Source organism: Rattus norvegicus, chromosome Y (assembly GCF_036323735.1).
Source record: "Rattus norvegicus strain BN/NHsdMcwi chromosome Y, GRCr8, whole genome shotgun sequence".
Lineage (NCBI taxonomy): Eukaryota > Metazoa > Chordata > Mammalia > Rodentia > Muridae > Rattus > Rattus norvegicus.
Genome location: NC_086040.1, coordinates 36,295,699 through 36,319,571, shown reverse-complemented (window position 1 = coordinate 36,319,571; position 23,873 = coordinate 36,295,699). Strand labels below are relative to the sequence as shown.

General features: G+C 37.3%; 1 long non-coding RNA gene across 1 annotated transcript; it reads right to left on the bottom strand.

The window, feature by feature from the left end:
* Positions 1-4,316: 4,316 nt before the first annotated feature.
* Positions 4,317-23,390, bottom strand: LOC108353341 (uncharacterized). The gene is made up of 4 exons (XR_010061667.1): positions 23,216-23,390; positions 14,299-14,434; positions 11,133-11,190; positions 4,317-5,069 (listed from the first exon to the last, which is right to left on the bottom strand). It is a non-coding gene; the product is annotated as an uncharacterized LOC108353341 (long non-coding RNA).
* Between the last annotated feature and the right edge of the window lie 483 nt (positions 23,391-23,873).

The following is a 23,873-nucleotide window of genomic DNA, read 5'->3' as shown; positions in this document are numbered from 1 at the left end:
TCAGCTCCGAAAAAAAAAAAAGTCAGAAGCTTCAAATGCCATACAATCTAATGAAATACTCTCTCCTATTTCCTAGAAGCATTAACGTCACATCTTTCTACTTCTATACTTCCCAAATAACTTTATTTTCAAAGAAGAGAAATCTTAAGGAAACAGAACCCATTTAAAATAATCTACACATTTTCCAATCCAAATTTCCAAGAAAACACTTGTAGGAGTTGTTTCAAATGTTATCATGAATGAAATATGAATCTTTGAACACAGAGATTGGCTTCCAGCTGAATCCTTTTGTCTCCAAAAATCAATGATAGCAAATAACTTATTTCAAATATGTTTGTTTTTTAATATAACAAGATTCCAAATAAATATTATGATTAATCTTCCTAAATAGGCTGCCTAAATGCTCACCTACAATGATTCTAGTGCAGAGTTAATGCATACACCTCCATCTTAACAAATCATGCAGCATAAAATGAAAACAACCACGGTGACAATTTTGAAAGTGGACTTAATACAGTGCTGTTACTATGGTAACCCAGGCAGACTCGTTCTTTGAAAGAATCACATCAGAGTCTAAACAAGGCCTTGTCATGGTCTTTTACCCTTCTTTCCTCACAAATGTTTCTTTTGCAACAGCCTCAATAAAACAGTATCTACATAATTAGTCATTGTGACGAGATTCTTTTTTCTCAGTTATTATTTCTAAAGACTTTGTTTTTTAGGACACTGTCTAATAAAATAACCTAACTAGGGCTGTGTCAATGGCTCAACTGGTAGGACGTCTGCCTAGCAAACAGAATCCCTGAGTTTGATGGCCATCACCACATAAAACTGATTGTTGTTGTTGTTGCACATTCATGTAATCCCAGCACTTAAGAGGGAAACAGAAAGAAGGGAGTCAGAAGTTCAAACTCATGCTTGCTACATAATGAATTTGAAGCTAGTCAGACCTATGGGTGGCCTAGCCCTCTCCTTTTTTAATTTTTGTGTGAGACTTGTACTTTTTGTTTTGTTTTGTTCTGTTCTGTTCTGTTCTTTTTTTTTTTTCTTCAAGACAGGGCTTTTATGTGTGACACTGGCTATCCTGGAATTCTCTCTATAGACAAGGTTGGCATCAAACTCAAAGATCTACCTGCCCCTGCTGGGATTAAAGGGATATAGTGATACCTCCTGGCATGACACCCAATCCTAAAGAAAGAAAAAGGTAAGAAAGAAGGAACAAAGGAAGGAAGGAAGGGAGGAAGGAATCAAGGAAGGAAAGAAGGAAGGAAGGAAGGAAGGAAGGAAGGAAGGAAGGAAATGAAACCTGATCACAATTCAATGTCAAAATTTTGCCAGGGCAAGTTCTAGACTTTTTGGTACAAAAATTATTTATGTATCCAATATACAGCAACATTAAAATGTTTTAAAAACTTTAGGGATGTGATAAAATTAATAAATGGCCACTGCATTTTTCTCTCCATGGCATTCATGCAGCAAGTCCACCTATAAAGTCTATACCATGATTTCAGCACGATTCTTACAATGATTCTTTGAAGTAAATAGCTATAGGTATTATTATCTCTACTTTAAAGATATAGCTATGTGTAAGACAAAAACAGCTGTGACAAATGGGGTCCAGGGAAACAGAAGAAGGAAGCACCTTACACTGCAAGGTGAGGCTGGATGAGCCCCGTGGCACAGTGACCACACGGCACACCGCACTCAGGGCCCTGAGCAAGAGCCTGGTATCACAAAATAAAAATAAGGAGCCAGGCAGGGTTACTCACTTCTCTAATCCCAGAGCTTGAGTAGTTATGGCAGGAGGATCAGACCTTCATGGTAATTTTCAGCTGCATGTAGTCTAAATGTCATCTTTTATCTGTGGCCTAGCAGGCTGTGAGAGAGATTTGTGCTAAGGGATTTACTGATCACTGCTTACACAAAATAGTATAATAGAAGCCTTTCAAAATATGTGGTTTTAAACCTCCATAAATTTACCACTTTAACCATTCCTTAGTATATACAGTTAAACAAAGCTCTATAATTTTAAATCAGATATAATGAAATAATAATAATGTAATCAGATATTTTTTTTGTTTTTGAAAAAGAATATAATTTACTGTCAGTTTATATTTATACATATATAGATATAGATATAGATATAGATATGTAGCAGATAAGTCATAATGCATCAAATATATCAATGCAAAACTGTACTACATTAAACTATAGCTAAATAGGAAATATATGTATTTACTAGTACAGAAGTGCTTCATTTATAGATAAATTATGATGGCTCAAACTTCTGTTCACATTCCCCAGCTCCCTGTGATACTGGGGAATTAGCATCCATTTCCTCATAAGCCAACTGTTCAAACAAAGAGGTCAGAAACCAACCTGATGGAGGCAGTTCTTTTTCTCTACCATGGGTGCTCAGGGACTGAACTCAGGCTGTCTAGTTTTACTTAAGGTGCCTTTCCTTGGGAAGCAATTTTGCTGGCCCATCCCAACCTTCTTTGTACTTCTTCTTACATCATGCTAAGGACTGACCACAGAGCTCCATGAATGACAGGCAAGCTATATATTACTTATTTTGAGACAGGATCTTATTATGTTGCCAGGTTTGCCTAAACTCACTCTGTAAATAAGACAGGCCTTGGACTTCTAATCCTTTTGTGTTGTTAATGGTCTTTATGTAAACATAAGTTCCTCAAGGCTGAGTCTCTCACCATTGTAGATGGTGTGAAGACCGTAACCTGACTACCTTAGACTGTCCATTTGAAAGTCACTCACTGTTCATACCTGTGTCTGAACGTGCCTGTGACTATCCAAATCTGTCAAATGTGTTCTCTGTGTGTGGGGAGCTGTGCATCAGTGTCTTCCCAGGTGTTCTCCACCTTATTTTTTTTTTATTTTTTTTTTATTTATTATATATAAGTACACTGTAGCTGTCCCCAGACACACCAGAAGAGGGCATCAGATCTCTTTACAGATGGTTGTGAGCCACCATGTGGTTGCTGGGACTTGAATCATGACCTCTGGAAGAGCAGTCAGGTTCTCTAACCGCTGAGCAATCTCTCCAGTACTCTACCTTATTTTTTGAGACATGGTCTCTGAATGAACCTGCAGCTCAATGACTGGCAAGCAAGTCACAGTGTCTATCTCCCCAGAGCTGGAGTTATAGGTGTTTGCTGTCTTCCACACCCTTTACATGGGTGTTGGGGACCAAATTCACTACAGCCCTAAAATGTATGCTTAGCAGGGCACCAGCCCTTACAAATCTGAAAGCTAAACATGTGATCAGACATCCCAGATCTATACAGAGTTCCCCTTGTTCTGCTGTAGCCTGCTTACTTGCAGTGATCACCAATGTGATAAATGCACTGATTTATGTTTTTTTTTGTTCTGTATCAAATAAAATATTATGTGATCACCTCCAGTTGTTATAACCTGAGTCTGTGCTCCCAGGCTACTAGCACTTAAGTTTTTCTCACAAGAATTAACTATCTCTTATTTCCTGAGGTGAGTGCTGTATGTTGTGTCAATAGCAACTACTAGCAATTTTAACTTCCTAATGAATATATTACAAGTATAATCTATCCCAGCACTCATTTATATCTAAGATGGGAGGCAGATGTTTCTGATAATTTAGTAAAAGAAGTCATATAGCATCTTTTACCAAATCCACTGTCAAATCTATAAATCACGGTGCATCCTAGGACGGACGACTGGCAATTCCTTAGCAAGAATTAAAATTATGGAAGTCGTTGGGATGTGTTTCCTTCACTGAGGTACTCAATTAAATTCTATCACTTAACAGGAATTGTTACATTTAGGAGTAGGGGATTTAGCTCAGTGGTTAGAGCGCTTGCCTAGGAAGCGCAAGGCCCTGATTTCGATCCCCACCTCCGAAAAAAGGAGCAAAAAAAAAAAAAAAAAAAAAAAGAATGGCTACATTGATCAATACTATTCTAGCACGGACCCTATGTCATACTGTGAATGTTCAGGGACACCAATATCACGGTACTAACAGTGCCCTCATCTGACATGGCGTCAGATACATGTTAGACCAACAGTTTCGCACTTCAGAATATATCTCCCAGTAGAGCCACACAGAAAAGGTTACTGAGAACAATTTACGTGAGTATTTAAAAAGCACGTTACTAATCTGCATGAGTCTCAGCTCTTTGCACTGTGTAAGGTGTGGGCTGATGCCCTTTTCTCAACATACAAAGAAGGAATGTGTTTTAGTGCAAGGATGGGAAATCACTGATTAACAGTTCTTGGGAAAATGTTAAAAATTCAAAAAGGTGTGTCTGTATGTGGTTCTGAACTTAAAAGCTTTTTTTTCCTACTTCCAACAGAAGAGCAGTAGCAAGTCATAGCAGAATGCCATGGAGATGAGAAAGTGGAGCGATGAGAGAACTCAATTTGCAGTTAAGTGGGCTGTAGACAATCCTTACAAGTTCGTCAAAGAAAATGATTAAAAATATACTTGGTTGAGAGAGGGATTCTTGTGCACCTAACCATTTCTTAACCTCATTAATAAACAAGGAAATTTCAACCTCCCCAGCACCCCCAAGAAAAAACAAGAAAAAAAAAAAACTTCAAAAACAAAAAAACACTCTAAACCACTGAATTAAAACCCAAGGCACTCATAAGTTAAAGCCACTGAGCAACAGACAGGATTGAAATAGGATCTCAAGTCTTACCAACTGACTGCAAGTCTTACTGATAAAAACTGCTAATTGTAATGAGATTAAAACTGTATTCAAGGCTAATCTGAGTTGACCAGGTTCTGGAGCCTCAGCAGAACCAGCAGCAGGGATGGCAGAGTCCAGGGCAACAGATTGCAGTAGTAAGGGCTTAGATGGGAGACCTCAGCCTAACTTTGTGAGAGCTGTAAAGGGCTGGAAATGTCCTGGTGAAGAAAGTCGTAGAGGATTTGCCAGGCAGCATTTAATGGATGACAAGAGGCTCTTCTTGTGTCACAGTACCAGCACAGGCACTGGATGAAGCAAGCCAAGCAGGAAAGCACTGAACAGTGGCTCACACTCCGAAAGTATATCTGTGGTAAAATTCTGGTTCTGTGAAGATTTCAAAGAAGAAGGAAAACAATATCACAATTCAAATAAATTAACTGTTTGTACCATTTAGTCACACAGTACAACTAACCATCAGCGTATCCCTAAAACCGTAACCCGTGGGTTCACAGTCACTCTCTTCTATGCAGACACTACTTGGTCAAACTCTTTCGTGGCTGAGAAACCGGGAAAAGGTGAGGTGGGCTACTGGGCAATGGTTTTTGAGATTTCTGAATATCCTAGAACCAACTAAAATAATTTTGTACTTTTTTCAAGTGTAATAAAACTATAGGAAAAGAATCTATGAGTAAAAGGAAGAAAAACATCTGCTTTGTTCAATGACTTTAAACATAGGAAAACGTAGAAATATCACGAGTACTGAGACAGCTTTGTTAAGTGGCAAGTTACTATAAACATACACCCAGACCACACGGTCTATGGCCTCCTCATAATCAGGGAAAGCTTATGGCTCATTATTGTTTTTTATTGCTGCTCTCCAGTAGTTTTTGTTCTGGGGACAGGATTTCATTTATGCACCCCAGGATGACCGACCATCCTATGGCTTCACCCTCCTCAGTGCTGGGATTACAGGGGAGTGGTGGCCTGCCACACCCAATTTATCATTATCTTTTTGAGTACATGCTAGATCTCTCTACATTAGATCTTTGTTATTAATGCAAACTTCCTAACTAAATGAACTTGGTGTCACCTAAGCATGGGTAAAGTGCCAGAAGAAGGTCACGACTTCTGAATTGATCAGGATGTTCTTTCTCAAGGCATCCGACCTGATTCTAAGCAATCAGTACTTGGACCACCAGCACCTATAATGGCATCCTGAGCATTTATATGAGGACAAGTTGCTGGCGCTCGAGCCGTTATGATGCAGCGACCAACACATATTAACGTTGAGATATAACTGCAGAATTCTTTAAGTGTAAGTGGTAAATGTATTGGCAAGTGGTTGACTAAAATCCTAACACAACTTAAAAGTCAAATAAATGATTTCAGATAAGGAGATTTTTTTTTTATGTGAATGCTCAAAGTAAAGAATCATGCTTGTATATGCATTACAGCTGCTGTGTTTCCCTCTGACTCTCAACACTGCTATATTCTCAGTACCTTAGGGAGATAAATAAAGACAGACAGCTGGACTTATCTGTTTACCCTCCCCCTCAGCAATGCACACAAAAATCAAACAAAATGTGGTTCTGATGTTAGAGTGTAATGAACAATATTAGATATATAAATTGCATGCATTAATAGAAAACTCGGTAATACTGTCTATGTTTACTAAAAACTCAGTTTGTCAACTATGTTAAAAAAAACCCATCTTTTCCTTTAATTCACTTGAAAAGAAAGAAATCTTTCCCTGACTTACTTCTTCCATGACTTATTTCAACTCTTAAGGTTTAACTTCTCCTGGTTTTTCAGTACTGGGGACTGAACTCAGGAGTCGATTTGAGACAGGCAACCATTCTGCTACTGAGCTACAGAACCCTCCCCTTCCTCGGCACCCCCAAACACTTTTTTGGCTGAAGACACATGGGGGTCAAGGGCAGTTACTAGACACATAAAGGTGACTTGTAGGTTTACTGGGGGGATAGCACAGTGAGCAGAGAGCTTGAGGTGCAAGGGTGAGTATCTGAGTTTGAGTGCAAGGAATCCACATAAAAAGCAAGATTTTATAACATGAATCTATAATCCCTGTGCTCCAGCAACTGGATGGCAGGGTGAGATAGGAGAATCTTAGACGCTGATAGGCCAGCTTGTCTGGCAGAGCCAAGGTAAACAAAAGAAACCCTGCCTCAATACAAGATGAAACAATGCCTGCCATGGTCCTCTGATATTCTACCTGTGCAGGGGGTCACATATACATTTATGGAAAATACAAACACGTCAGGTTTTAAGTTACTTATAGATGAACAAATAAAAATAAATTTATAGTACTCCTGTAAATTTAAGGTACTAAGTTCATTGAATAGATGAGGAAACTTCTGTAGAAATGAAGTTTTGTCCATATGACCAAAACAACAACCCACCAATGGTGGAGCTGGACCTGACAGTCAGGCAGAGTAATGCTCTTTCCATAGTAGCCTGGTAATTTGGTTGGTCATGTGTACTGTAGACGTTTCATGTATCCTAGACATGTAAACTGTAATTACCCTATATGCACAGAAACAGGTTACAAAATTATCATAACTCTCAGCAATATTAAATAGTATGTGTTGGGTGCATAATACTTTTTATCAACTAGTAGGAAGGAGAACCTTGAAGTTTTGGTTGTAATGGTTGACCTGTCCTACTAGCTACAGAACTCTAATAATACAAAGAAAATATACAGTCAATAGGTAAGTTCATGTAAAATTCCTTGCAACTAGGCTTATAACTTTATGATATAAAATGACAATTCTTAATAAAAAGCATCCAAGAAATAGTAAACTTCTGTAGATCATTTAATTTCAACTGGTTTTCTCTTCAATCCATTCAGACCTCACCAAATGTTACTAAACTCCTCTTATGCTGCATGCAGTATTTTAGCGCTTAGAGAAAACAGTCCAGGCATAAAGGTGTTTGTGAAGAAGTCCAACTATTTCTTACATATTAGTGGGAAGTAGAGGCAGGAGTATGTGGTGCACTGTCATATCACAAGCATCTGAAAAAACTAATATGGGCTAAAGGGATAGAAAAAATAGAGAGAACATTTTAGTGTAGTGTGATCTCAGAGTGCCTCACTAAAAACACAGCATTAAACAGAAATCTAAATGAAGGAAAGAAAAGGCAAAGAGACACTCTGGGAAAGAGCTCCCTAAGCAACAGATGTGTTCAAAGACAAATGAATTCAGCTGAATGAACATGGGGATTAAGAAAAGATTGGAAGTAACCAACAACTAAGGTGCAACATCCTTAAACATACTGTTTACTATGGAGGGGGAGAGGATGAAGAAAGGGGAACAGAAGAAAAACCACCTTGCACAGACTTGTGGTTAGAAAAAGCTCACGGTAGATGCACACTGTCATACGGTAAATAAGAAACAAATGTGGAAACAAATATAGTAATAATGGCAGGAGTGAAGAGTGATAAAATTCAAAGAATATGAAGACACAGTAAAAAGATTTCTTGTATGTGTAAATGATAAAATATGAAGGATGTTGTTTGGAAACCAAGCGTTGGCCAAAGGTAAAGATGTCATGTGTGCTGTCCCCAGCGAGTTGTGTTACTAATAGTAACAGTGAGCAACTGACTCTAACACTGTTTCAAAAGGGATGTGACTTCCTACAGACCTGAAGGGTTCAAGTTATCAAGGACTAAAATCTTTACAAACATGAGCCAAAAGGAATAAAGCCATTAGCTCTCAGGAAAACAACTGTGCCCTTCCCCAAACCAGGCTTTTGGAATAAAGAAAATATTGATATAAACACTCTGACTTCCAGGAACCATAACAAGCTCCTGATTCCCATATGAGGAAGGCTCAATGAAGGGTATTTCTTCAGCAAACCCACTCAACTCCTACCCAGGAATCACTGAGCTTGCCCATTGTCGACATATTTTTTCCTCTTTTTATACCAAGACAGAAGGCCAGCTTGCTTCTCCCCATATCTGATCTCTTCATCCTCTTTGTTCTCTTTCTCAAATGGCTGTTTACTCTGAATTGGACGCAAATTAGTAAGCCCTAGATGTACTGAAAGAATATCGTTGAGGCAGTTGCAGACACAACAAGACTTTTGACATCACAGAAGAAGCTAGGGCTCTCCAGGATACAAGAGATTTTTGAGGCAGGGCCTAATGATAATGTCACTGAGAACTGTAATTGCCTACATGGGAAACAGCTTTCCTTATATTGACCAGATTCGAGGGTGCCCTTTACAGGTGTGTCTTCTGTGACCCAGTGGAAATCTTTACATACTACAACTCTCTAAAGGTAGAGACTTCTCTTTTCTTCATTAGTGGTTACATGCTCTGAATGGAGAAAGTTACTCAGGGGCTTGGCATAGGTAGAAAAGATCTAGGAACATGGAGAGGAGGAGATTGTTCTGGATAATAATTCTTTCCAAGGTACATTCCTGAGACATACAGTTCAATTTGCTAGGTTTTCTGTTTCCCAAAGGTCAGTATTTTCTGTGCAGACCTTTAATTGAATGAAAATTGGACTATATTTACTTATTGTAATTCCTTGGTATAGGACTTTATATATATTCCTGAATGTGAACTTAAAAATTCTGATTTTCAATTCATTATTTTGCAATGATTTTGGCAATAAAGGGGGCCACCTTTAGAGTGAATATAACAGTGTAAATATTGTGTACTCTCTTCAAATGATAAACTCCCAAATCCTTATTTTTCCCTAAAATTACCAACATCAGTAAAGCAGAGGACAACATAGACTATGGAATGCAGTACTGTAGTCCCATTTGATATCAGTTTCTAATATCTACCTTCCTGTGTTCTCACAGCCAGACTTGACGGTATTGGATGTTTTACCATGATCTTTCTTCAGGCCAAACATAAGATTCAGGAGGATGGGCGGTAAGAGGAATGGCATGAGGTCTAGTGAAAATTCAACTTCAATAGTTTCATAAGAACAGGAGAGAGTCTATTTGGCATTGTCATTTGTGTATTCTACATTCTTGACCTAGTTTCCCAGGATCCATGTTAAAATTCCACCTAACATCATACCTGTTGGAGCCACCAAAAGTGTGAAGTGTGTGTGTGTGTGTGGGTGTGTGTGTGTGTGTGTGTGTGTGTGTGTGTGTATAATCAGACACCAAAAATAGATAAGATTGAAGAAGCTAAGAATTGCACACTGCCAGCAACAAGATATAGAATTTTCCTGAGAGACACAGCTAGATCATGTCAAATACAGAAGTGAATCCTAGTGGCAAACCAGTGAACTGTAAACTTACCTCATGTTGGTGGATTTTGTGAAATGATAACAAAAGATGAAGGTGCTTACAACTAAATAAGAACAACTGTGCCAACAAACCAGAGCTTTCTGGTACTAAACAAATATTCGAAGACTGTACATGGATAGACCAATGACTCCAACTGCATATGTAGCAGAGAATGGCCTTGTTCGGCACCAAAATAAGGAGAAGCCGTTTTACCAAACTAGGTTTGACTCCCCGTTCAAGGGAATGTCAAGGTGCAGTAAGGGAGGTTATACAAGAAGGGTAGGGGGACAGGTTAGGAGTCTTACAGAAAGGAAACTGGGAAAGAAAAAAAAACATTTGAAATGTAAATGTAGAAACATTCAGTTAAAAAAAGCAATAAAATTTAGTAAAAAATAAAGAAAAATGAAAGAAATAAAAGAAAGGAAAACTGCAAGTTAATGTCACCAATTGTCTCAGAAATCTAAAGGGTCACCTTCAGGGAATGGGAGTCAGAGTAATACTAGTGGAAAGACTGAGATCATGAAGTCTCAACTAGAAGCACGATATCAGTGTCAGACTCAATCTGCTCTATAGGAATGCAAAGCATGGGGGAATTTCCTCTGAGCAGAGGACACAATATTTGTCTTTAGCTCCTTCCTTAGGACTATTTTCTTCTGGGCAAAAAAAGTAAAGGCGTGAGCTCTCAGGAAAACAACTGTACACTTCCCAACACCTGGCTTTTGGAATAATAAATAAATGATATAAACGCTCTGACTTCCTGGTATCATAACAACAGGGAAGTCCAGATTCTTCTCAGAGGCTCCCAGCTCCTGTTTCAGATACGTGAAGGATAAGATCAAGGCTTCTCTTCAGCAAATCCACTCAGCCCCTACCCAGGACTCTCTGAATGTTCCCACGGATGGCATATTTCTTCATTTTTTGTTTTACGAAAACAGAAGGCCAGCTGCCTTCTCCCCTTCTCGGATCTCTTCATCCTTTTTTTCTCCCTCCCAAATGACTGTTTACATTGAATGAGAGGCTAATTAATAAACCTAGAGTTACAGAAGGAATAACCCTTAGGCCAGGCTGTGATGACAACACTTGTGACATTACAGAAGAATCTAGTGCACTCCAGGGTACAAGAGATTTTTCAGGGAGGGCCAAATGGTGATGTCACTGTGAACTGCCATTGCCTACCTGCTGAACTTCTTTCTTTAATGGCCAGACTTGAGGGTGCCCCTTCAAGGAGTGTCTCCTGTGAAACAGTGGAAACCTTTATGTATTCATCTCTCTAAAATAGAGACTTCTTTTAGCATCATTAGTGGTTACATGCTTTGAATGGAGAAACTTATTCAGAGGCTTGTCATGGGTAGAAAAGATCTAGGATCATGGAAGGGAGGAGATTCTTCTGGATAATAATTCAAATCCAAAGTCCATTCTTGTTACATTCAGTTCAATTTCCTAGGTTTTCTCTATTTCCCAAAGGAAAGGATTTTCCCTACAGCCCTATTATTGAGTGGATATTGTATTTCATTTTCTTACTGTAAATTCCTTGATAGGGCACATAGGGAATATATATATTCCTGAATGTGTACTCAAAAATTCTGTTTTCGAATTCAATATTCTTGTAATGATTTTGACAAGAATGAAGGCCAAGGCAAAGAGTGAATATAACAGTGTAAATACTCTGTAGTTACTGCAAATTATAAACTACCAAATCCTTTTTTTTAATCCAAAAATTACCAGAGATCTGTAAAGCAAAGTAAAACATGGACTATAGAATGTGGTTCTGTAGTCCCATTAGATAACAATTCTCTAATATCTACCTTCCTGTGTTTCCAGGCACAGAATTGAGGGATTTGCATGTTTATCATGATTCTTTCTTCAGGACAAACATAAGGTTCAGGAGGATGGGCAGTGAGAGGAATAGCTTGATGTCCTGTGAAACCTCAACTTCAAAAGGTTAATAAGAACAATGGGGAGTCTATTTGGCATTATCATTTGTGGACTCCTCATTTTTGCCCTACTTGCAAAGAATCCATGTTAAAATTCCACCTACCCTCATAGCAGTAGGCGCCTATATATATATATATATATATATATATATATATATATATATATATATATATATTCTCTCTCTCTCTCTCTCTCTCTATATATATATATATATATATATATATATAGAGAGAGAGAGAGAGAGAGATAAAATAGGATAGATACAAAAATATATAAATATAGATACAGATATAAATAGATATAGATAGATATAGATGATATAGATATAGAAATATATAGTTATAGATAGATGTAGATATAGATATAGATAGATACATATACAGAGATAGATAGATACATAGATAAGTAGATAGATAGATAGATAGATAGATAGATAGATAGATAGATAGATAGATAGATTGAAGGACAGATGGATATATCAGCCACCAAAATTAGATAATATTGATGAACCTAATAAGGGCAGGCTGCTAGGAACCAATATAGGTCTTTCATGACATACACAGCTATAGCATGCCAAATACAGAAGTGAATGTTTGTGGCAGAGCAGTGTTTTCGGCAACAAAGAGGCCCAGCTATAGAGTGAATATATCAGTGAAAATACTCCGTACCTACTTCAGATGGTAAACAAATCTTTATTTTATCCAAAAATTATGAGACATCAGTAAAACAAAGTACAACATGGACAAGAGAATGAGGTTCTGTAATACCTTTAGATGTCAGTTCTCTAATATATACCTTCCTGTGTTCCCAGTGTCAGGCTTCAGGTTTTTGGATGTTTTACTATGGTTCTTTCTTCAGATAAAATATAAAATTCAGGAGGTTGTGCAGGGAGAGCAATGACTTGAGGTCCAGGGAAACCTCAACATCACTAGTTTCATAAGAACAGGAGGAAGTCTATTTGGTATTTTCATTTGTAGATTCTAAATAATTGAGGTAGTTCCAAAGAATCCATGTTAAAATTCCACCTAATCTCAAGGCTGTATGAGCCACTATATATATATATATATATATATATATATATATATATATATATATATATATATATATATATATATGCCACCAAACTAGATAAGACTGTTGAAGCTAAGAAGTGCATGCCTCCAGGAACAGGATATAGAACTTTCCTGAGAGACACAGCTAGAGCAGGTCCAATACAGAAATGAAAGCTAGTGGCAAGCCAGTGAACTGAGAACGGACCTCTTGCTGGTAGATTTTGAGAAATGATTACAAGAGCTGAAGGGGCATTAAACACCACAAGAACAACAATGCCAAGTAACCAGAGATTTCAGGTACTAAACCAATATTCAAACAATGTATATGGACAGACCTAAGGCTCCAACTGAATATGTAGCAGAGGATGGCCTTTTTGGGCACCAATGGAAGGAGAAGCCCTTTGGTTTCCTCACTAGGTTTAGCTCCCAGTTTATGGGAATGTCAAGGGGCGGTAAGGGTGGTTTTATAGGAATTGGATGGGGACTGCTTAGAGATCTTATGGACAGGAAACTGGAAAAGATAATATAGAAGTATCCAATTAAAGAAGCAAAAAATATGTTCAAAATAAATGAAATTATAGAAAAGAAAACTGCCTGTTAATCACCGCTAATAACTAAGAAATATAAAGAGTCACTGTCAATGAATGGGAGACAGAGTAATACTAGTTGAAAGACAGAGATGACGAATTCTCAACTAGAAGCATTTTCTCTCCCATATATCAGTGTCAGACACAACATGTACACTGTAGGAATCCACAGCATGGAGGAGTTTACACTGAGCTGAAGATACAATAATGACCTTTCCCTTCTTCCTTAGGATGTGTTTCTACTTGTCAAAAAGAATAAAATTAATGAGCTCTCAGGAAAACAGAGCCCTTCCCAACATTTGGCTTTTGGGATAAAGAAATTAGTGATATAAACTCTCAGATTCCCAGAACCATAACAAGCAGGGAAGACCAGATAATTCTGAGAGAATCCCAGCTCCAGATTTGCATATGTGGAAGACTAAGATCCAGGCTGTCTCTTCAGCTAACCCACACAGCCCCTACCCAGGACTCATGTATATTTCCCATGGCCCAAGTATTTCTTCCTTTTTTATATACCAAGACAGAAGGCCAGCTTCCTTATCCCCATCTCTGACCTCTTCATCCTGTTTGGTCACCTTCCTAAAGGCTGTTTACTCTGAACTATAGGCCAATTAGTAAACCCTAGAGGTACTGAAGGAATATCAGAGATGCAGATGCATACACAACAGCACTTGTGACATCACAGAAGAAACCATGGCTTTCCAGGATACAAGAGATTTTTTCAGGGAGGGACAAATGATAATGTCACTGAGAACTGCAATGACTTACCTGCTAAAAAGCTAACTTTACATTGACAGGATTTGGCGGTGCTCTTTCAAGGATAGTCTCCTGTAACGCTGTGGAAACCTTTCCTTACTACATCACTCTAAAATTAGAGAGTTCTTTGTGCTTCATTAGTGGTTGCCTGCAATGAATGGAGAAAGTTAGTCAGGGGCTTGCAATTGGTAGAAAAGATCTAGGAACATGGAGTGGAGGAGATTCATCTGCATAATAAATATATTTCCAGGTCCATTCCTGTGACATAAAGTTCAATTTCTTAGGTTTTCTCTGTGTCCCAATGGCCAGTATTTTCCATACAGATATTTAATTAAGTGAATATTCTATTACATTTACTTTTTATCTTCTTATTGGAGCTGGGGACTGAAAGCAGGGCCTTGAGCTTGCTAGGCAAGCGCTCTAACACTGACCTAAATCCCCAACACTGTATTTCACTTTCTTATTGTACATTCCTTGATAGGGGACTTTATGTATATTCCTGAGTGTATACTCAAAAATTCTGTTAATGAATTAAATTTTTTGCAATGATTTCGGAAGCAAAGGGGACCCACATATAGAGTGAATATAACAGTGTATATATTGTGTACCTACTTCAAATGATAAACTCAAAAATCCTTATTTTATCCAAAAATTACCAGATATCAGTATAGCAAAGGACAACATGGAGTACAGAATGCGGTTCTCAAGTCTGATTAAGTTTCAGTTCTGGAATATCTAACTTTTTGTTTTCCCAGTGCTAGACTTGCAGGTTTTGGATGTTTGGATTCTTTCTTCAAGGAAAACAAAATTCCGGAGGAAGTGCAAGGAGAGGAATGGCTTTAGGTCTAGGGAAACCTCAACCTCAATAGATTCATAAGAACAGGAGGAAATCTATTTGGTATTTGTGAATTCTACATTCTTGACCTATTTGTTCAAATCCATATCTAACATCATTGCTGAAGGAGCCATATATATATATATATATATATATATATATATATATATATATATATATATATATAGAGAGAGAGAGAGAGAGAGAGAGATAGATAGATAGATAGATAGATAGATAGATATAGACATAGACATAGACATAGATAGATAGATATATATAGATATAGATAGATAGATAGATAGATTTAGACATAGACATAGACATAGACATAGATAGATAGATAGAGATAGATAGATAGATAGATAGATAGATAGATAGATAGATAGATATAGATACAGATAGATATAGATGGATAGATACAGATACAGATACAGATACAGATACAGATACAGATACAGATACAGATACAGATACAGATACAGATACAGATAAAGATACAGATAGATAAACATATCTGCCACCAAAACTAGAAAGATTGTTGAAGCTAAGAAGTGCATGCTGCCAGGAACCAGATATATAGATATACTATATACAGATATAGTGTATATAGATATAGTGTATGTATGTATATATATATATATGGAATTCTCCTGGCTTCATTATTGGTTACGTGCTCTGAATGGAGAGTCATAGTAAGGGGCTTGGCATAGGTGGACAAGATTTAGGAACCTGGAGTGGAGGAGATTCTTCTGGATAATAATTTTTCCCAGGTCCATTCCTATGGCCTACAGTTCAATTTTCTCAGTTATCTCTGTTTTCCAAATACTAGGATTTTTCTTATACTCCTTTAGTTGAATGAATGTTATATTATGTTTTCTTATTGTACATTCAATGATAGGGGACTTTATAATATTCCTGAAAGTGTACTCAAAAATTCTGTTTTCCAATCAATTTTCTGCAATGATTTTGGCAACAAAGTGGGCCCAACTATAGAGTAAGTATACTAGTGTAATACTGTGTACGTACTTCAAATGACACACTCCCATATAATTATTGTATCCAAATATTACCAGACACCAATAAAGGAAAGTACCACATGGACTATAGGATTTGGTTCTCTAGTCTCATTTGATATCAGATCTGCAATATCTACCTTCCTGTGTTTCATTGCCATACTTGAGGGTTTTGGATATTTTTCCATGATTTGTTATTAAGGCCAAACATAAGATATAGGAGGCTGGGTAGGGAGAGGAATGACTTGAGGACCAGTGAAGCCTCAATTTCAGTAGATTCAAAAGAACAGTATGGAGTCTATTTGGCGTTGCCATTTGTGGATTCTAGAGTCTCGACCTAGATGCGCAGAATCCATGTTAAAATTCCAGCTAAACTGAAAGCTATAAGAGCCAGCAAAAGTAATTATGTATACATCAGCCACCAAAACTAGACAAAATTGATGAAGATAGGAAGTGCATTCTGCGAAGAATCATATATAGATATTTCCTGAGACACACAGCTAGATTATGCCAAATACAGAAGTGAATGCTAGTGACAAACCAGTGAACTGAAAATGGACTTCTTGTTGGTAGATTTTGAGGAAAGATACAAGAGCTGAAGGGGCTTTAACACCATAAGAACAACAATGCCAATGAACCACAGCTTTCTGAAACTAGACCAATATTCAAAGAATGTACATGGACAGAGCTATGTATACAACTGCATATGTGGATAAGGATGGACTTGGTGAGCACCAATGGAAGGAGAAGTCCTTGGTCCTCCCTAGGTTTGACTCCAAGTTCAAGGTAATGTCAAGGGGTAGTAAAGAGGGTTATAGAAGAAGGGGAGGGGGGCTAGTTAGGGATGTTATGGGCAGGTAACTGAGAAAGGAAATAACATTTTAAATTTAAATATAGAAACATCCAGTTTAGAAAAGAAATAAAATTTGCTAAACAATGAACGATATAAAAGAAAACTGCCAAATAATCATAACTATTGACTTGGATATCTAAAATGATAGTCAGAGTAATACTAGAGGAAAGACTGAGATGATGAGGTCTGAACTAGAGCACTGTGATCTCCCAGATAGAAGTGTCATACAGAAACTGCAATATAGGAATCCAAAACATAGAAGAGTTTACTCTGAGATGAGGACACAATACTTGTCCATTCCATCTTTCTTAGTAACATTCTCTTTCTGACAAAAAGTATAAAGTCCATGACATGTCAAGGATACAACTGTGCCCTTCACAACACTTGAATTTTGGAATAAAGAAATGAATGATATAAATTCTCAGACTTCCAGGAAGCATAAGAACAGGGAAGTCCTGATGCTTTTGAGAGGCTCCCAGCTACTGATTCCCTTATGTGGAAGGCACAGATAAAGCCTATATCTTCAGAGATACCACTAAACACCTAACAAGGACACACTAAGCTTTCCCAAGGACCACATATTTCTTCCTTGTTTTTATACCAAGACAGAAGGCCAGCTTCCTTCTCCCCATTTCATATCTCTTCAACCTCTTTGTTCTCACTCCCAAATTCTACAGAATTAGAGGCCAATTACTAAACTCTACAGGTAGTGAAGGAAAATCTGAGAGGCATTTGCTTTCATGACAACAGAAGGAGCTATGGTTCACCAGGTTATAAGAGAGTTTTCAGGGAGATCCTAATGAAATGTCACTGAGAACTGCCATGGTCTACCTGCTGAACAGTTTTCCTTCATTGACCAGATTCGAGCGTGCCCTTACCAGGTATGTCTCCTGTAACACAGTGGAAACCTGTACTTACTACATCACTCTAAAGTAGAGTCTTCTCTCTGCTTCACTAGTGGTTACATGCTCTGAATGCAGAAAGTTAGACAGGGGTTTGGCATGTGTAGAAAAGATTTAGGAACATGGATTGTAAGAGATTCTTCTAGATAATATTTTTATTCCCAGGTTGATTCCTGAGACATACAGTTCAATTTTCTGGGTTTTCACTCTTTCCCAAAGGCCAGTATTTTCTCTACAGACCTTTAATTGAATGAATATTGTATTTCAATTTCTTACTGTAAATTCCTTGATAGGGGACTTTGTAAATGTTCCTCAATGTGTAATCAAAAAATCTGTTTTTCAATTAAATTTTCTGAAATGATTTAGGTCACAAAGGTGGCCCAGGTATAGAGTGAGTATAACAGTGTAAATTCTGTGACCTATTTCAAATGATGAATGATGAATTCCCAAATCCTTATTTTATCGAAAAATTACCAGACATCAGGAAAGCAAAGGACAACATGGACTATTGAATTTGCTTCTCTATTCCCATTTGATGTCAGTACTACCCGATCTATCTTCCAGTGTTCACATGGCCAGACTTGAGTGTTTAGGATGTTTTACCATGATTCTTTCTTAAGAGCAAACGTAATCTACCAGATGATGGGCAGTGGAGAAAAATGGCTTGAGGACCAGTTAAATGTATATTTCAATAAGTTCATAAAAAGAGGAGGGAGTCTATTTGCATTGTCATTTGTGACTTCTACATTCTTGACATTGTTGGGGAGAATCCATGTTAACTTTCCACTTAACAACATAAGTGTAGAAGCCACCAAATTATATTTAAACATCAGCAACCAAAACTAGATAAGATTGATAAAGGTAAGAAGTGCATTCTTCCAGGAACTGGATATAGATATTTACTGAGAGACACAAATACAGCATGTCAAATAAAGAAGTGAATGCTAATAGCAAACCATTGAACTGAAAACGGAACTCTTGTAGGTAAATATTGAAAAAGGATTAGAAGAGCTGAAGGTGCTTTCAACCCCATAAGAACAACAATGATAATGAACAAGAGTCTTCACATACCAGACCAATAAACAAAGAATTTACATGGACTGTGCTATGGCTCCATATGCATATGTGGGAGAGGATGAGCTTTTTGGACAAAAATGGAGATGATGCCCTTAGTCAGCCCTAGTCTGTCTCCCAGTTTAAGGGAAGGTCAAGCAGCAGAAAGGCTGTTTAGAGAAGAAAGAAATGGAACGGTTAGGGATCTTATGGGCAGGAAGCTGGGAAAGGAAATAATATTTTAAATGTAAATATAGAGATCCAATTTTAAAAAATCAATATATTTTGCTAAAAAATAAAAAAATGATATAAAAGAAAAGAAAGTGACAAGTAATCACACATATTGACTCAGAAATCTGAAGTGGTAGTCAGAGTAATACTAGTAGAAAGTCTGAGATGATGAAGTCTCAACTAGAAGCACTTCTTTCTTCCAATTATCAGTGTCAGCACATACTGCACTATAGGTATCCAAAGCATGCAGTTTACTCGGACCTAAGCACACAATGCTTCTTTTTCCATTCTTCCTTAGGATCTTTTCTTCTTGACAAAGGGTAAAGGTCATGATTTTTCAGGAAAACAAATATGCCCTTCACATCACTTGACTTTTGGAATAAAGGAATGAATGATATTAACACACTGTCTTCCAGGAACCATAAGAACAGGAAAGTCCAGAGTGTAGGAAGTTCTTCTAGACAATATTTTTATTCACAGGTCATTCCTGTATACTCTATGCAGTTTCCAGTGTTTGCATGATCAGACGTGAGGGTAGGATGATTTACCATGTTTCTTTCTTAAGGCCAAACGTAAGATAATGGACGAGGGGCAGGGAGAAATATGTCTTCAGGACCAGTTAAATGTCTACTTCAATAGGTTCATAATAACAGAAGAGAGTCTATTTGAAATTGTCATTTGTGAATTCTACATTCTTGACATAGTTGGGCAGAATCCATGTTAACTTTCCACTTAACCACTTAGGTGTAGGATTCACCATATATATATATATATATATATATATATATATATATATATATATATATATATATATATATATATATATATATATATATATATATACATCAGCCAACAAAGCTAGATAAAATTGATGAAGGTACGAAATGCATTCTGCCAGGAACTGGATATAAATATTTAGGGGGAGACACAGATATATCATGTCAAATACAAAAGTGAATGCTGGTAGCAAACCAGTGACCTGAAAATGTACCTCTTGTTGTGAAATTTTGAAAAAGGATTAGAAGAGCTGAGTGTGCTTTCAACCCCATAAGAACAACTATGACAGTGAATCAGAGCTTTTGCTTACTAGACCAACATACAAAAAAAGGACATGGACTGATCTATGGCTCCAAATGCATATGTTGCTGAGGATGGCCTTTTTGGGCAACATTGGAAAAAGAGGCACGTTTCTTCCATATTTTATCTCCCAGTTGGAAGGAATGTCATGAGGCAAAAAGGATGGATAGAGAAGAAAGGAAATGGAATGGGTTCAGGAACTTATCGTCAGGAAATTGGGAAAGGAAAATGTATTTTCAAAATATATATATATATATATATATATATATATATATATATACATATATAGAGAGAGAAACATCTAGTTAAAAAGGAATTAATTTTGCTAAAATATAAAAAATGAAGATATAGAGGAAAATAAAGCTGCAAAGTCATCACAATTATTGACTCGGAAAGCTGAAGTCGTAGTCATAGTAATAGTAGTGGAAAGACTGAGATGATGAAGTCTCAATGAGAAGCATGTCTCTCTCCCAAATATCACTGTCAGACACAAAATGCACTATAGGTTTCCAAAGCACGATGGAGATTACCTTGAGTTAGGGACACAATACTTGTTTTATCCTTCTTCCTTAGAACCTTTTCTTCTTGACAAAAAGAGTAAAGGTCATGAGCTCTCAGGAAAACAACTGTGCCTTTCACAACACTTGGCTTTTGGAATAAAGAGATGAAGGATATAATCCCTCAGGAACTATAAGAACAGGGAAGTACAGATGCTTCTGAGATTCCCCCAGCTCCTGATTCCCTTATATAGAAGACTCAGATCAAGGCTATCTCTTCAGCGATACCACTCACCACATACCAAGGACTCAATGAGCTTTCCAAAGGACCACATATTTCTTCATTATTTTTTATACCAAGACAGAAAGCCAGCTTCCTTCTCCCCATTTATAATCTCTTCAATCTGTTTGTTATCACACCCCAATTTGCTATGAATTAGAGGATATTAATAAACCCTAGAGGTACTGCAGGAATATCTGAGAGGCAGTTGCTGTCACTACAATAGTTGTGATATCACAGAAGAAGCTATGACTCACCAGGTTACAAGAGAGTTTTCAGGGTGGTCCTAATGATGATGTCACTGAGAACTGTCGTGGCCTACCTGCTGAACACCTTTCATTATATTGACCATATACAAGTTTTCAGTTTCCAGGTATGTCTCCTGTGACACAGTGAAAACCTATACTCTAACACATCACTCTAAAAGTAGAGACTTCTCTCTGCTTCACTAGTGGTTACATTTTCTGAATGGAGAAAGTTTGACAGGGAATTGGCATGGGTAGAAAAGATTTAGGAACATGGTGTGCAGGAGATAATTCTAGATAATAGTTTTATTCCCAGGTTCATTACTGTGACATACAGTTCAATTTTCTGAGATTTCTCTGTTTCCCAAAGGCCAGTATTTTCTCTACAGACCTGTAGTTGAATGAATATTGTATTTCAATTTCTTATTGTAAATTCCTTGATAGGGGATTTTGTAAATATTCCTCAATGTGTACTCAATAATTCTGTTTTCCAATTCCAATTTCTGCAATGATTTTGGTCACAACATGGGCCCAGCTATAGAGTGAGTATAACAGTGTAAATACTGTATACCTGCTTAAAATGATAAACTGCCAAATCCTTATTTTAACGAAAAATTACTAGACATCAGGAAAGCAAAGGACAACATGGACTATTGAATTCGGTTATCAAGTCCCATTTGATGTCAGTACTACACTATCTAGCTTCAAGTGTTCCCATGGCCAGAATTTATGGTTTAGGATGTTTTGCCATGATTCTTTGTTCAGGCCAATCCTAAGATACTGGATGAAGTGCAGGAGGAAATATGTCTTGAGGACCAGATAAATGTCTACTTCAATAGGTTCATAAAAACAGGAGGGACTCTATTTGAATTGCCATTTCTTAATTTTACATTCTTGACACAGTTGGGCAGAATCCATGTGAACATTCCCCTTGACAAAATAGGTGTATGAGCCATCAAAACTATATTTGTATCCATCAGCCAAGAAACTAGGTAAGATTGATGAAAGAAGTGCATTCTGCAAGGACCTGGATTTAGATACTTCCTGAAAGAAACAGATACAGCATGTGAAATACAGAAGTGAATGCAAGTAGCAAACCAATGAACTGAAAACAGACCTCTTGTTGGTAAAGTTTGAGACAGTATTAGAAGAGCTGAAGGTGCTTTCAACCCAAGAAGAACAACAATGCCAGTAAACCAGAGCTTTCTCATAAAAGACCGATATACAAGGAAAGTACATGGAATAACCTATGGCTCCAAATGCATATGTGGCAGAAGATTGTCTTTTTAGGCAACATTGGAAAGAGAAGCCCTTGTATTCCCTACTTTGTCTCCCAGTTCAAGTGAATGCATTGTGGGCAGGAAACTGGGAAAGGAAATAATATTTTAAAAGTAAATATAGAAACATCCTGATAAAAAATCAATAAATTTTGCTAAAAAATAAAAAAGAGTGATATAAAAGAAAGAAAGCTGCCTAGTAAATTTCAAGCTGACACAGAAATCTGAAGTGTTATTCAGAGTAATACTAGTGGAAAGATTGAGATGATGATGTCTCAACTACAAGTACTTCTCTATTCCAGATATCAGTGTCAGACACAAACTGCACTATAGGTATCCAAAGCATGGAGGAGTTTACTCAGAGCTAGGGATACAATACTTATTTTTCCCTTCTTCCTTAGGACCTTTCCTTCTTGACAAAAAGACTAAAGGTCATGATATCTCAGGAAAATAACTATGAACTTCACAACACTTGGCTTTTTGTATAAAGAAATTAATGATATAAACTCTCTGACTTCAAGGAACCATAAGAACAGAGAAGTCCATATGAGAACGGAGAAGTACAGATGCTTTAGAGAGTCTCCCAGCTCCTCATTCCCTTATGTGGAAGACTCAGATCAAGGCTATGTCTTCAGCAAAACCACTTAACACCTACAAAAGACTCACTGAGCTTTCCAAAGCACCACATCTTTCTTCCTTCTTTTTTATACCAAGCCAGAAGTCCAGCTTCTTCTAACTATTCCTGTTCTCTTCATTCTCTTTGTTATCACTCCCAAATTTGCTCTGAAGTAGAGGCCAATTAGTAAATCCTAAAGGTACTGAAAGAATATCTCAGAGGCAGTTGCAGTCACAACACTTGTGACATCACAGAAGAAGCTAGTGTTCTCCAAGTAACATGAGAGTTTTCAGGGTGGGCCTAATGATGATGTCACTGAAAACTGTCATGGCCTATGTGCTGAACTCTTTCCTTACATTGAAAAGATTCAAGTTTGCACTTTCCAGGTATGTCTCCTGTGACTCCTTTATATGCTCCTTCTCTCTAAACCTAGAGACTTCTCTCTGATTCACTAGTGGTTACATGCTGTGGGGCTTGGCATGGGTGAAAAAAATTTAGGAACATGGAGTGTAGGAGATTCTTCTAGATAATATTTTTATTCCCAGGTACATTCCTGTGACATACAGTTTAATTTTCTAGGTTTTCTCAGTTTCCCAATGGCCAGTATTTTCCCTACCGTCATATAATTGACTGAGTATTGTATTTCAATTACTTATTGAAAATTCCTTGATACTGGACTTTATAAATATTTTTCAGTGTACTCAAAAA